The following is a 13,940-nucleotide window of genomic DNA, read 5'->3' as shown; positions in this document are numbered from 1 at the left end:
CATCTGAACATTCAGGCAGCATCTAAATTACCGTGTTACTTGTTGTTGAAGTTGCAGCACTGCCCACGGACCGTCAGGCTGTTTCCAAACACAGATGGAGACACAGTCACGGTAAGACATGCGGGATCCCCTTATCTCTTCCCTTTGACTGTTGTACTTTGTGATTCACACCCATCGTTTCTGTCGGAGCCCAGGCTGGCTTGCAAGGAGGGAATATTTCTTGCACCCCAGCAGGTGAGGAGAGACCCCATTGCCCCTGCAGCACCTTCAGGCTGAGACTGCAGTTTCTAGGTGATCATGTTTGTCTAGGTTGGTTCACTCAGGGATGATCCTGCCTTGAGCAGGGGGCTGAACTAGAGGCAGCCTCCTGAGGTCCCTCTAGCCCTATTTTGAGAGGATCCTGTGATTCAAAAATAGAGTCCTTGCTGTCTTGTTTCGACCCCCCCCAATCTCATGGGAGAGCAATGGCCTGGTCCTCTCTAGCATCTCACACCTTTCTAGAAGGAAGCCCCTTTAAAAAGCTGCAGTGTGTAAAAAATATACCGTGGTGCACAGAAATCCTAAAATAACCCACGTCTAAACACAGACATCCAAACACAAAAAAACCTGAGCCTCGGGGTGGAAAGCATTTAGGTGGGTAATCTTAGAATCCTTTTTTTAGCAGCTTCGTCCCTGAAGGTGCATCCTTTCTCACGAAGGTGCTAACGCCAAGAACATTTCTATAATAATGTCGCATCATGCAACAAAAGCCTCCTGTTAACAGGTTTCCCTCTCAGAATGGTTAACAACTGCCAACAGGACTGCAACTTGGATAGCCACGTCACGTGAGCGCTCAATCAAACACTCGACTGCCTGATTTGTTATTCCTTTTGTACAGATATGCAGCCAGACTAGCTAGGGCTGGGATTTTGGTGCTACAACTACCCAATACATGGATGGAAATAGGCAACTGTTGATCCTTCTGGATCATGGTATATGCACAAGAGGCCCCAAGACCTTCGACACATATGCCTACGCAGGAGTTTGGAGAAGTGGAGGCTGCCCGGACCTTCCAGCCCCCATCTAGACCAACGGCCAGGCTGAGTCCAGGTGTTCAGTGCCTCGATGGCTGTCGTTATACGTGCATCCGGGAAACAAACCCAGGTCTCCCACATGGAAAGCAAGGATTTTCCCACTGAACCACAACAGCGGGTTGGCAAAGGAAAACTCTGAATACAGTAAGGAGCAGGACTGATGAATCAATAGGCCATTCTGTATCAGCAGCGACCCAGGCTGAGAGTAGGCCATGCTTCTCCTGGAAGCACTATCCTGAAGGATCAATTTAGCTGCTATTCCCTCTCCCTCTCTGCCCTCACTGTAGTATTGAGGTGAGCTGGTAGTGCCATTCTGCCATGTTCTTCCTCAGAGGGTTTATTTTTTGATAGTGGACAGAGCAACTTCTTTTGCTGATTTAAGTTTGCTACGGGCCTGGGGATCCTTTGAGATGAAAGGCTGCATATGAGCCAAATTTTGTCCATAGGCAAATGGGCACAACTCCACCAAAGCTGCTGACATTATGGCGAGGAAGACCTTGCCCAAACAATGTTAGGATTAGTCTTGATGATAATGAGAACGGTAGAATCAGTTTTGAATCGTTGTTTTTCCCCATCTCTTCTTGCGGGGTGTTCATTTAGACAAGAAAAAAAAAATCCTGCACTGAAGACGAAAGCCACAGCCACACCTGAAGTTATTCCTTTGAAAGAGCCCATTGAATTTTTCTCTGATAAAACACTTTCAAACACCTGGGGGATAATAGATGGCCTCGGCATCGGAGCTTTGTTTACATGATCTGCGGTGGCTTATCGGGATGTGTACATTGCAGTACTTATACATGCCACCTCCTGTCCCTTCAATAAATGAATGGGCCTAATTCCACACTAATCCTTTTCTGCATTGATTTAAGCTACATTCTTCAACTGTCCAGAGCAAGAGCCTGCAACACTAAGTAGGAAGTTGGAATTCCCAGTTGCCTGCAGCATATAATTAACAGTAATGAGCTTGCAATGAGCAATTATGCCCCACTGGGGAAATTTTCTACTTGACCTCATGGATACTGGATGTGTTGGGTTTTTCCCCTTGGGAACGCAGGACTCGAAAGCCTCCCTGCCATAAGGGAGACTCTCTGCATGATGGAGAGACTGGTCTTCTCCTTGCTGCGGTCAAGAAAAATCGGAGTGAAGTGTCATCCCACAGGAGATACCAGCAGATCTTAGATGTGGATACAATAGTAATAATTCATAATAAAAAACACCACTTGGCCTTCTGCTGGCTCAGCTGGGAGAGGGTCTGGGAGTACTTCAATACCCAAAAGGAAGTAAGCCCCCACCAGATGTCTCTGGGAGGGGTAAAAGGAGCGGATGAGCAGCTGCAGAGGGATCATAGCTGAGCTTGACAAAGAAGGCAAGAGGATGAGGCACCTAGATCCCATTGAGAGAGAGGCCAAGGGGATGAGGCACGTAGATCCCACTGAGAGAGAGGCCAAGGAGATGAGGCACCTAGATCCCATCGAGACGTGGCTTCAGACTCCTTTGAAAGTCCCAGGCCATGGGACCACAAGGTTCAGCACAGCAAAGACTCCAGCAAAACTGTGCTGGAGCAGGTGCTTGCCCAGACCTCTTGGCTTCTAGGCTCTGAGGTACAAAACCAGTCTCCTTAATAGGTAGGGGGGAGGATGAATGTTAGAGGTCCAAATTGTATATTGAAATGAAGAGCAGCTAGGTGCTTTCAATACCTTTGAGCATCTTGGCCTTAGGAGCCGAAGTCTCACTGACTGTATACATTACCTGCACAGCAGGGAGACTGCTTTTAGGGTGAACCTTGCAGCACAGATTTCAGTGGGAGTTAGGCACTTTAAATACCTTTGTGGATTTCCAAATACCTTTGCATTTAGCCTCAGGCAGAGCAATGTTTTGATCCTTTTCAAAGGCTAGCCCTCAACTCACATAAGCCCTTTTGAAAAGTGTCCCCTCGGCCTCTCTGTGGGTTGGTTCCTCACTTTAGGGGTGAGATTAATTGCGCTGCCTCGCTGCACAGGAGGGCTGCGAGGAGAAATGCATGAATAGTTGCAAACTCTCGCTGTTGCTGGCCTTAATGACTGCGAGGTGCTCAGACCTGGCACCGACAGATGGAAGGGTGCTGTGAGTCTTGGGTCATACATGCTTACAGATGCTTGCACAGGAGGTGCTATAGAGAAGTACAGGAACTGATTGCTACTTGCTGCTGCTGGGGCAGGGATTCGGACAGCATCCATGGGGAGGGGACCTGTTTATTTCACTCGAGGAAGTCCCATCACCCCAGGTCTCCTCTGCCAGATGTCGGCAGTGAGCCCCCCCGGGATCCACGAGGAAGAAGGGACCCACAAGAAGTTCTTTAATTCAAGCTAAAATAAAATTCAAAGCAGCAGCCAGAGAATCCATGGCAAGGGGCCGAGATGCTGCATGAAGGCGGCGGGGCCGAGATATCGATATTTACAGTTCTGCAGATAAAGGGCATTGGGGGAGGTAAAAAAGGAATTAATCTGCACATGCCACTGGTAACAAGAAGCCTTTGTTATCAGAGTCCTGATTGATTCAATGTTTGTTGGAGCAACGCATTGGTAAAACTGAGATTTATGAGTGAAATATTTGCCAACGATGTTAAGCTCCATTAAGGAAACATTTTGAGTGTGTGTGTGTGTACATAGACAGGAAACAAGGCCAAAAACCCCCCACTGCCTGCAAATCCTTTATGTGAGTTAATTGCTATGTATATAACTGTCAGCTTGAGACTGGTTACAAGATCTGACAATTGAGGAAACTTAAAGATATAATTAACCTTCTTAGCGGCCCCAGAGCACGAGGTGCTGAGCACCCACTGTTCTATTGAGTTGGGGAGCGTGGAAGTTGCTTAGTACCTGGCAGGTGGTACTCAGTACAGGGCAGAATCAAGCCAGCTATATTTCTCCAGCTCCAGTTCTGTGGCCGTATTGCATACAGTAGAAACTACCTGAGCCAAATCCTGCCCTGATTGATGCCCTGGGACTTCTGGCTTGGCCTGGGTTCGCAGAAGGGATATGATCCCCTGTGCAGCTTTTAGTTTGCTCTTGGAAAAATGAATCTGCTGGTCCCAACTGGACAGACCTTTGTGTGGGACTCCCATGGATGTCCGTGGATTTCTGTGCATGGGGAACACAGGAGGAAGAGTGGCGGTTCCTACCTCCGGGTCAGAGAGCCAAAAACAGACTTCTGTGTGTGTGCTTGGAATCAGATGGTCCCTCCCACTGAGTGAGGACGTCCCAGCCAGGGGTCCCTTCGTGGCCCATTCAGCCAAGAGAAAGCATCCTGGGCCCCCGGGAGTTCCCGGGAAGTGAGAGCTCTGTGCCCCAACCCTACCCCTCACCCCCCGAGCTGGGCAGGCAGGAAGCAGGGAATTAGGGAAGTTTTGTGGTTCATGTGGATGGCCACAAGACACAGTACCACTAATCATCTCCACCAGCCCACCAATGGTCAGCGCCGACCTAGTACTGGGACACCCATAGGGGCTGGATGTGTTTTAGTCACCAGGACTGGATGATCTTCACCCAAGGGTGCTGAAGGAATTGGCCAGTGTCACAGCAGAGCCGCTGGCACGGCTGCTCAAGCACTCGTGGTGCTCAGGACAGGGCCCAGAGGACTGGAAAAGGGCCAGTGTGGTCCCTATTTTCAAGAAGGGGAGGAAGAAGGAGCCAAGTAACAATAGGCTGGTTAGTCTCACCTCTATCCTTGGGAAAACCCTTGAAAAAATTGTCAAGGATCACATTTGTGGGAGTCCAGCAGGAAAAATAATGCTGAAGGGCAACCAGCATGGGTTCATAGCAGGTAGATCCTGCCTGACTAACCTTGTTTCCTTTTATGACCAAGTCACAAAATGATTAGATGCAGGAGTCGAGGTAGATGTCATCTACTTGGATTTTAAGTAGGCCTTCGATACGGTATCTCATCCTAGTCTCATAAAGAAACTGAGACGTTGTGACATAGATGAGTACACGGTCAGATGGGTGGCAAATTGGCCTAGGGGTCACGCCCAGAGAGTGGTGGTGGATGGGTCGATACCGACCTGGAAAGATGTGGGCAGTGGAGTCCCGCAAGGCTCAGTCCTTGGACCGGTGCTGCTCAGCATCTTCATCAATGATTTGGATGAGGGCATGGAAAGCACCCTGTCCAAATTCATAGATTAATAGATTATAAAGCCAGAAGAGACCTTGGAAGATCATCCGGTCCAGCCCCCTGCACCAGGCAGGGAAGATAACTGGGGCGATTGCCGAAGAAGAGTGTGTCGTAGCTCGAGTTATGTCAGGGTTGACCATAGTTCTGCTAAGAGTTTAAGATTAGATATTTGTATAGGATGATTTGTATTTGATTTGTATAGGATGACACCACAACTGTGACAAAGTTTTTCCAAATATTAAGCCTGAAACAGTTTTTTTAGGAGCTTGAGGCCATTATTCCTGGTTTTCCCTAAGGGTGTCCTGGTGAACAGTTATTCGCTGAGCCTCAGATATATTCCCCTGATGTAGTGGTAAGCTGCTACCAAGTCCCCTCTCAGCCTTCTCTTTTTTAGGCAGAAGAGGCCCAAGTCCCTCCGCCCTTCCTCGTATGACTTGCTGTGCAAGTCTCTGATCAGACAGGTGGCTCTTCTCTGGACTCTCTCAAGCTTGTCCACGTCCTTGTTAAAGTGCGGTGCCCAGAACTGGATGCAATACTCCAGCTGCGATCTCACCAGTGCTGAGTAGAGCAGATGACATGAAATTATGGGGCATAGCAAACACACTAGTGGGAAGGGATCGAATCCAGGCGAACCTGGACAGGTTGGAAAAACGGGCAGAAAAGAATAGGATGCAGTTCAACAAAGACAAATGTAAAGTGCTGCATCGAGGGAGAAAAAATTACCAACATGCCTATAGGCTGCACCTTCTCCGCAGCACAGCAGCAGAAAGGGATATTGGAGTCATAGCCGAACATGGGTCATCAATGTGACCAAGTGATCAGTAAAGCTAACCGCACTTTATCGTGCATTAGCAGGTACATCACAAACAGACCCAGGGAGGTGATACTTCCCCTCTATGCGGCACTGGTCAGGCCACAGTTGGAGTACTGGGTCCAGTTCTGGGCGCCGCACTTCAAGAGGGATGTGGACAACCTTGGGATGGTCCAGAGGAGGCCACTCATGTGGTTAGGGGCCTGCAGGGAAGGCCCTACGAGGAGAGACTGAGGGACCTGGATCTCTACAGCCTCTGCAAGAGAAGGCTGAGAGAGGATCTTGTGGCTGGTTACAAATTCATTGGGTGGGGGCAGCAAGAAATAGGAGATGCTGTAGTTACCAGGGCACCCCTTGGAATAACCAGGAACAACGGCCACAAACTGAGAGCGAGCAGATTCAAGTTGGACATCAGGAAGAATTTCTTCATGGTAAGGGTTGCCAGAATCTGGACTGGGCTCCCAAGGGAGGTGGTGCTCTCCCCTACCCTGGGGGTCTTCAAGAGGAGACTGGACAAGCACCTGGCCGGGGTCGTCTGACCCCAGCGCTCTTTCCTGCCCAGGGCAGGGGGTCGGACTCACTGATCTGTTGAGGTCCCTTTCGACCCTAACATCTATGAATCTATGAATCTGCTCCCCATCTCTCAGCCTTCAGCCCTACTGGAGCCTCATTGGTAGGATGCAGCCATGAAGAGGCAGCCATAGAGTAGCAAGAGATCCAGGCCAGGGCAGACATCCCACTCCATGAGCAAGGTGGCCCTCAGGACACATCTCTGAGCACAGCAGTGCAGATAGTGCTTTCACTAGAGTGCTCCAAAGTCCCTTTATATCTTGTAGCGCTGCCCACTCCTGGGATGATATCGGTTGGCACAAGAAAACAGCGACTCAGATCAGCATTTTTCTTTCCCTGTCAAACTAGGGAGGGTGACTCTGACTCTCTTCAGGAGAAACCCTTTGAATAACAGTGGGAGGGAGGCATTTCCATTTATTCTGGTCTTATCCTTTGAAAGGTGCTTGACTCTGCCTGGATAGACTTACATGATCCCTGCACTGACCTAGACAGATCCCCTGCATGGTATAATGCAGTGTAGTGCTGATGGCGTCAGCTGCCAATATGTGCCCGCTGAGGATCTGTCCCTGCATCCTTCAGAGCTATCATCCAGGTGCTCTCTAGCCTCTGTGATTAATGTAATTTAAAAGAACAGTAACATTTCAGGGCAGACGCAGGCCATCCCCTCTCTGTCAAGTGTTTGCACCCTGTCATGTTTTCTTCCTGTAAGTGCTTCCCTGACTCATTCATGGATATACTCGCAGCTGGGTCTGTTATTGCTGGCTTTAGTGATCCATTCCAATCATTCATTACCCTCCATGCCTCTCTCATTCCTTCTGTGCTCCATCCCTTCCTGCCCTCAATTCATGCCCTTGTGTGTCTGAACCTCTCATTTTCTCCAATAGGTTTTCGCATCCATTTTCTCACTGTCCTTCAGAATTGTGCACACCTCATTCAAGTTCAGTTAAGCCTCTCGAACAAATAGGGACCTCAGTTTCTTAACCCCTGGAAAGCTTTATCAACCTCTCCCCCTTGTTCTTAAACATTGCTGCGAGACCTGAAGACAGTAGTTCACCGTCCCGCCCTTAATTAGCAGCCTGACGTTAATGATGTCATCTTACATTAATATAGCACCTTTCATGCAGGTAATCCAAGAGGCTATGAAGTCATAGATCTGATAGGACCATGCATGTTAGCGCCTTACAAACACTGGCCAATGGGCGGTATTATCTCCAGTTTACAAATGAGCAAACTGAGTCACAGAGGGAGGCTAGGATTAACGTTCTCAAAAGATCATTTTGGGGGCCTTCTTTCTGGGCCCCAGGTTGAGACATCAAAAGAGCTGATTTGCAGAAGGTTGAAATCAATAGGAGCTTCCCAGCACCCCTGAAAATTTAGTTCCCCTGTTGGCTACCCCAGACCTTACAGGGCCAAGAAAATGCTGGCCACATTTGAAAGTGGAGGCTGCGCAGCAAGTCAGTGGCAGAGTTAGCATGACAGTTTGGCCAGACCGTGCAACCATGTGGCTTCATTGATTCATTCAAGAATGGTGCCACCTTTCAAGTACAGCCATCTGTGAGGTGGAAGAGCAGTCGTGCGCCACTTGATAGCCCAGGACAGCCATTGTCCCGTGCATCGCTGCTGGCCAGGGCACAAAACTGCTCCGCTATGCCTCTGTGGAAAAGGCCAGCAAAGTGGCTCTCTGAGGTTTTTGGTCAATGGTATCATGTCAAACTCCCCCTTCTTACCAATAAATGCCATACAGTCGTAACGTCCAGGCCGGTTTTAAATGTACTGTCCAAAGATCTGCCTGTATTAGAGTCAGAGTAGATATCTCAGAAGACTAAAGGGTGGAGGTGACCGTGGCTGGCATTGAACTTGCAGTTCTACACCCACTCAGCCATGTCCTTGGGAAATGAATGTTTATGGGGGGAAACAAGTCAGTAGTGGAAAACCTGTAATCTGGATCCTTGCCTGCTCTGCACCATATTATCAACCAAAGAGGCCCTGAAGCTGAAAGAGCTGGCCTCAGGAAAATCTCCTCAGTGTACGAGCATCACTCAGAGGGGTACAGCTAAGATGAGCTGGAGTTTTTTTGGATTGCATGGGTTTTACTTAATCAAAAAGCGCTGATTGGTTGAAAGTTTGCACAGGATCTAACCGTCTTCTACAGTTTTATTGAGGAATGCTTTTTCAGGTCTGGGGAGGAACACCTCAGTCCTGAGAAAGAAAGCAAGAGCTTGAGCCCCAGCCCCCCAAAACCCCCACAAGTAGCCCAGGGGTCAGGGAACTCCTCTGAGAGACTGAGGTTCAAATGCCTAATTTATGCCATGGATGTGAGCCTGAGTTTCCCAGCCCCAGGTGAAGGACCAGAAGAACGCAACACTGATGGTGAGGATCCTTCTTCTAATTTCCATCCTGAATTAATTCATGAGCAACCTATACCCATTTGTTCTTGAGCCAACGCTGTCTCTTAGCTTAAGTGGCTCTTTTTTGCCCCCGGAGGTGTTTATAGAGAGTAATCAAGTCGCCTCTCAGCCTTTGGTCTATATGAGATTAAAGGAGCCACGCTCTTTTAGTGTCCTCCCCAGCTCTAGTGTGGGTCTGGTGTAGTGGCTTCCCTGCCACCCTCCATCTCCGTCCCCCTTGGACCTGTAGTCAGTCACAGCTCAGAGACATAAGGCAGAGCCTCATCATCTCCGATCCCCAGCTCAGCTAGGCCCCCAATAATTTTGGCCCTGGGCTGCACCTAGAGCTCTCATCATTACTGTATGTACAGAGGGGCCTCACTTTAATCAGAGCAAATAGGTCGTCTGAAGGGAACATTATAAATCATGCACTGATGGCCAGAAGAAAGAGAGAAGTTTGACAGCGAGGCCCCAGACAATGATCCAGTTGTATCCTTCCAAGCCTCATATGACTATGGGGAAGGCCAGTGCTGCTGTCATACTCCTGGACTGAGCTGACCCTTCCGGTCTCACTAGGACTCTGCATGTGTGAAAGTCTGTGTTTACTAAATGGTGATCATTGGAATAAAACCCTATTGTCATCGTGCTGTCCTCAGAAAACATTTCTTCTTGGAAGAAGAGTTAGTGTTGGTGGAAGGTGCTTAGACCTAAAGACCTCCCCGTCCTGTTTACCCACCCCAAAGTAGTACCACCTCAATAGCATGGCAGCCTGCGCTCTGCAGCGACTATGGCCATCGGACTGGCCGCCCGTCTGCAGGGTCGAGCAGACACGGGGAACTTCTCCATCGGTTTCAGACTCTGAGATCAGACATCTGGGGCGGGGGGTTGGACTCGATGATCTTCAAGGTCCCTTCCAGCCCTAATGTCTATGAATCTATGACTCTACAGTGGCAGCCTTCAAACACCTCCAACCTCCTCCACCCCCACACCTTCTTGTAGCAGTAGTCGGCAGTAGTCACTATGGGGATTTTCCGCATAGTGCCTGTTTATGTGGAGTCTCGTCAGATGTAAACTCTGTCTGTATCCTTGGGATCTGCCTTGGAGAGTCTACTGGGCATTATCCTTGGTTATCCTGTTCTTGTGCTCAGGGAAGACTAACTGAGCAGCAGCCTTAAGTCACGTTTATAGACCACATGTATCGCAGCTGCCCAGGGTTCACAAAACGCTTTACTGCATCTTAGACTAATCTAATGCACAGTAAAGCATCACTGTCTACACATGCTGTGCATTAAATTAGTCTAATGTGCTATTTTCTAGTACCAATACACACAGGTACTAGAAAAACCGTATTAACTAACGTGTCAAAGAACATGTTTAGACCCTGACCAGGAGCAATTTGCTTCTCGTCAGGCCAGGCAGCAGGGAGCCACAGATGCTACCTGGCTAAGCCCCGGTCTCCGCGGCATGGGGGAGAGCTGTCCCAGCTCCAGGGCCAGCCCCAATCTCCACACAGTTGGGAGGGAGCTGCCCTGGAGCTGGGATGGTTCCCCCTACCCCCTGGAGCCCAGGCCTGACCCCCACGCCTCCTGCCAGCCTGGGGCTGGCACCCAGGGAAGCCTAGAGCTCCCCCTAGCTGCTTCAGGAGGGGGCAGAGACAAGCAGGAGCCGCTCTGGACTGAACTGCTCCCATCAGGAGCAAATTTGGCCCCAATGGGCGCACATTCAGATGCGAGCCTAGGCACAGTTTAATGTGCCTACATTTTCTGTACAAAAAATTGAAGCACATTAATGGCACGTGTAGACATGCTCAGTGTATGTTAGAGCAACCACTGGGCAACTACACAAAATGCTTGGCTTCCCTTCATCTCCCAAAAGCAGGAATTAGCTGGGGTGCCACACCTCTGCGCCTGGGATTGGGATCAAGGCCAGTTCTGCCCTGACACCAGTTTGCAATCACTGAGGAGACTCCCTGCAGGAGGTCTGCTTTAAGGTCCCCTTTTCACTGTCTAGTTGGTGTGAAGGGGCCTTAGTGGCTTCTAGTCTAGTGCCAATGGAAGAGTCCAGGTGTGGAAAATCTTACTGCATATTTATGACCTCTATAGGCACCTTTTGGAGAGAGACAAGGGGAGAAGAGAGAAGAGCCAGCTGAAGGAGCTGCTACATTTTCTTCTTAGCTATTTTTGCAACGGATCCAGTTTCACCCTATGGACAGCTTGCTTCCTTCAGTCAAAACCCACCAAATGCGCCAAAAGAGGAATAAACAACCTAGATCGCAGCACTTTCCTACTGTCCTTCCCATTTCGGCCGGTGGCGTACAGTGACATTATCACACAGGGGAGTCTAAACCACGATCTAAATCTCAAGGTTTCTTGACAATGTAGCAGGGACTGTGAAGAGGACTGGAGCTGTAGAATCAAAACAGCTGGGAAAAGCCTACCAAGGAGGCAACAGGGCAAAAATGCAGCAAGTCAATCCAAAGATGACTTTGCTTTGGAGCCAGCAGTCTCTTTCAGGCAAACAGAATCCAAAATGATGTACAGAGTTAAATGAAAAAGATGGATTAAAATAATGAAGAAGACAGGAAGAAAGAGCCTACCAAGGGAAAGGAGATCTATTTCCCGTTTGGCTGTATTTTCAGTTAATTCTATGAAATGAAACCTTTTCTCTTGGAAAAGTGGCTCAAATGGATCTTCTGCTAACGATGTTTAGCAGCAGGCTCATGTTCCTCCCCATTCAGCTACATTTGTCTTAATGTAACAGGAAAATCCTCACTTACTGAGAGCTCAGATTTCAGCAGAGCACCAAAGCCTGGGTTTAAAATGCTTGAATCCCAGGCAGACAATTAGAGCTTGTAGTCTCCTTGGGAAGAGCCTGGTGAAACTGCAAGGCAAGGATATTTCAGCCAGCAAAGCAGGGGTTGCTTTTCTCCTGCCATCTCTCACATTTAATTGTAGGTTTGAAATTAGAGCTCTCAAAAAATTGAACAGCCAAGCAAAAGTTGCCCAGCCTGTCCCCATCGGCCTGTACGTGGATGACGGACATCTCAGTGCCACGGGCAGGGTGTCACGATGGCTGAATTTTACTCCCCTATCCTCCTCACGTGAACGGGACTGCTAAGCTCAGAGGACTGGCCACATCACTGAGGAGCAATACTACAACCTGGATCAGACTGCAACAGAGATTGTCTCACAGCCACCTCTTCTCCCACTCCTGGCTGTGTGGGCCATGCCCTGCTCCCGCACGCCACCGCAGAGCTCCCCCCTGGTGTCCTGGGCTAGGTGAGCGCTCGTGTCTTCTCAACATCATCTATGCTGTAAGCACTTCAGCTCTTCAGCGGTCTTAATGGGGATGCCTATTCGCTTCTGCATTTCATCCCCCCTTCCCATCTGTTCTCTTTCTCTCTCTCCCCCGGATTGGGCAGCTCTGCTACCAGGTCCCTTCTCTTCCTCTTCCCCTGCCATGCTTTCCTGTTGCTAGGTTTCACATTCCCAGCTGCTTCTTCCTACCCAGCTCTCCTTCTCCCCTATGGATACTCTCTAGATGCCATATTCCCTTCTCTTCCACCCACCCCGGATGCTCTGTCTCTGCTGCTGGCCAGTAGTCTCAGTCACTTGGCTTTCAGTCCCCAAGGGTAAATCTTTGTGTCAGGGCTGAACCTCCAAACTTCCAGATGCTTTTACTTTAGGCTCCCCTTTACAGTGAGGGGTTTAGTGGTGAACAGAAACAAAGAGGGAAGCCAGAACCACATACTCTGCCAGCATTTGTTTGACCTCCTGCAAGTGAACTGAAAACTACTGGTAGATGACAGGCCCCTGATGAACCATGGGCCTATACAACTCTAGGGCTAGGGACAGACATTACACATAAACCGGTCTAAGTGATCAGAAACTGGTTTAAACCTGTAACACAACAGATGTTCAGTGCACATAAACCAGTTTGAAAATGGCTGAAACTGGTTTGAGATAAACCCGGTTGAATGTAGTATCAGACTTACCTGATTTGGGTCAAACCAGTTTATGCAACATCTGTTCCTCTTTTAACTTAAACCAGAGTCCCCCAGAATCCCAGCTGCTTTGCAGCTCTGGGCAAGGCTCTCTGCCCCACAGCAGAGATGGCCTCTCCCCTCTGCTCCCTGGCTGGAGCTCCAGCAGAGACTTGCAAGCACAGCAGGGTCTGCCTGACTTCCCCCCGTCCCATCCCCAGCTCAAGTGGGGATCCCTCCCTGCTCCCTCCCACAGCACAGACCATAGCCAGCATGTGGTCATGCTAGCTAATGCACAGAGGTGTCTGTGTAAGGCATATAGGACAAAGGCAGACAGGACAGTGTCCGCTTAGGTCTTTTTGGAGCTAATCAGCAGGTAGCTGGTAATGTCCCTCCATTCCTTCCTTGGAAAAAGTTGTTGAAGAAGAGCTTGAACTAATGAGAGAAGCTTTTGTTTTGCTGATGGGCTGATAAATGCAGTGCAACTCCCTGCTGTGTAAGTAAATACTCCCTGCTGGCTTCCCTGGTCAGAGGAGCAGCAACAGGGGTGGGGGGGGAGGGAACCCCTCCCTAATCAGAGCGTCCTGCTGGGGCCTGGCCATGCCCCCCTCAGCTCAGCACTATGGAAGGGGAGGGAAGCTCTAGCCTCCCCCGGCTTGTAGCCTGAGTCACGGCAGGCATGTGCCTGCATTTTCTCAGTCCAGAGGGGATGTCTGTATGGTTACAAACCAGTTCAGCCTAGCCAGGTTAGACTAACCTGCAAAGATTGAATCAATTCAGGCTCAGGCTTTTTGAATGTCTGTCCCTAGCCCAAGTGGCTGGGTGGTGTTGGCCAGGTCAGCAAACACTGAAAATTATTCCCCTCTGTTCCTGAAGGGAAAGCTACCATATGCAGTAATATTCAGTTGTTATAAGATCATCTTTACTTGGGGAAACGGGTTTTGTATTTTCTTGGATCTTTGTCTTTT

Source organism: Alligator sinensis, unplaced genomic scaffold, assembly GCF_000455745.1.
Source record: "Alligator sinensis unplaced genomic scaffold, ASM45574v1 scaffold172_1, whole genome shotgun sequence".
Lineage (NCBI taxonomy): Eukaryota > Metazoa > Chordata > Crocodylia > Alligatoridae > Alligator > Alligator sinensis.
This window is presented reverse-complemented; position numbering follows the sequence as displayed.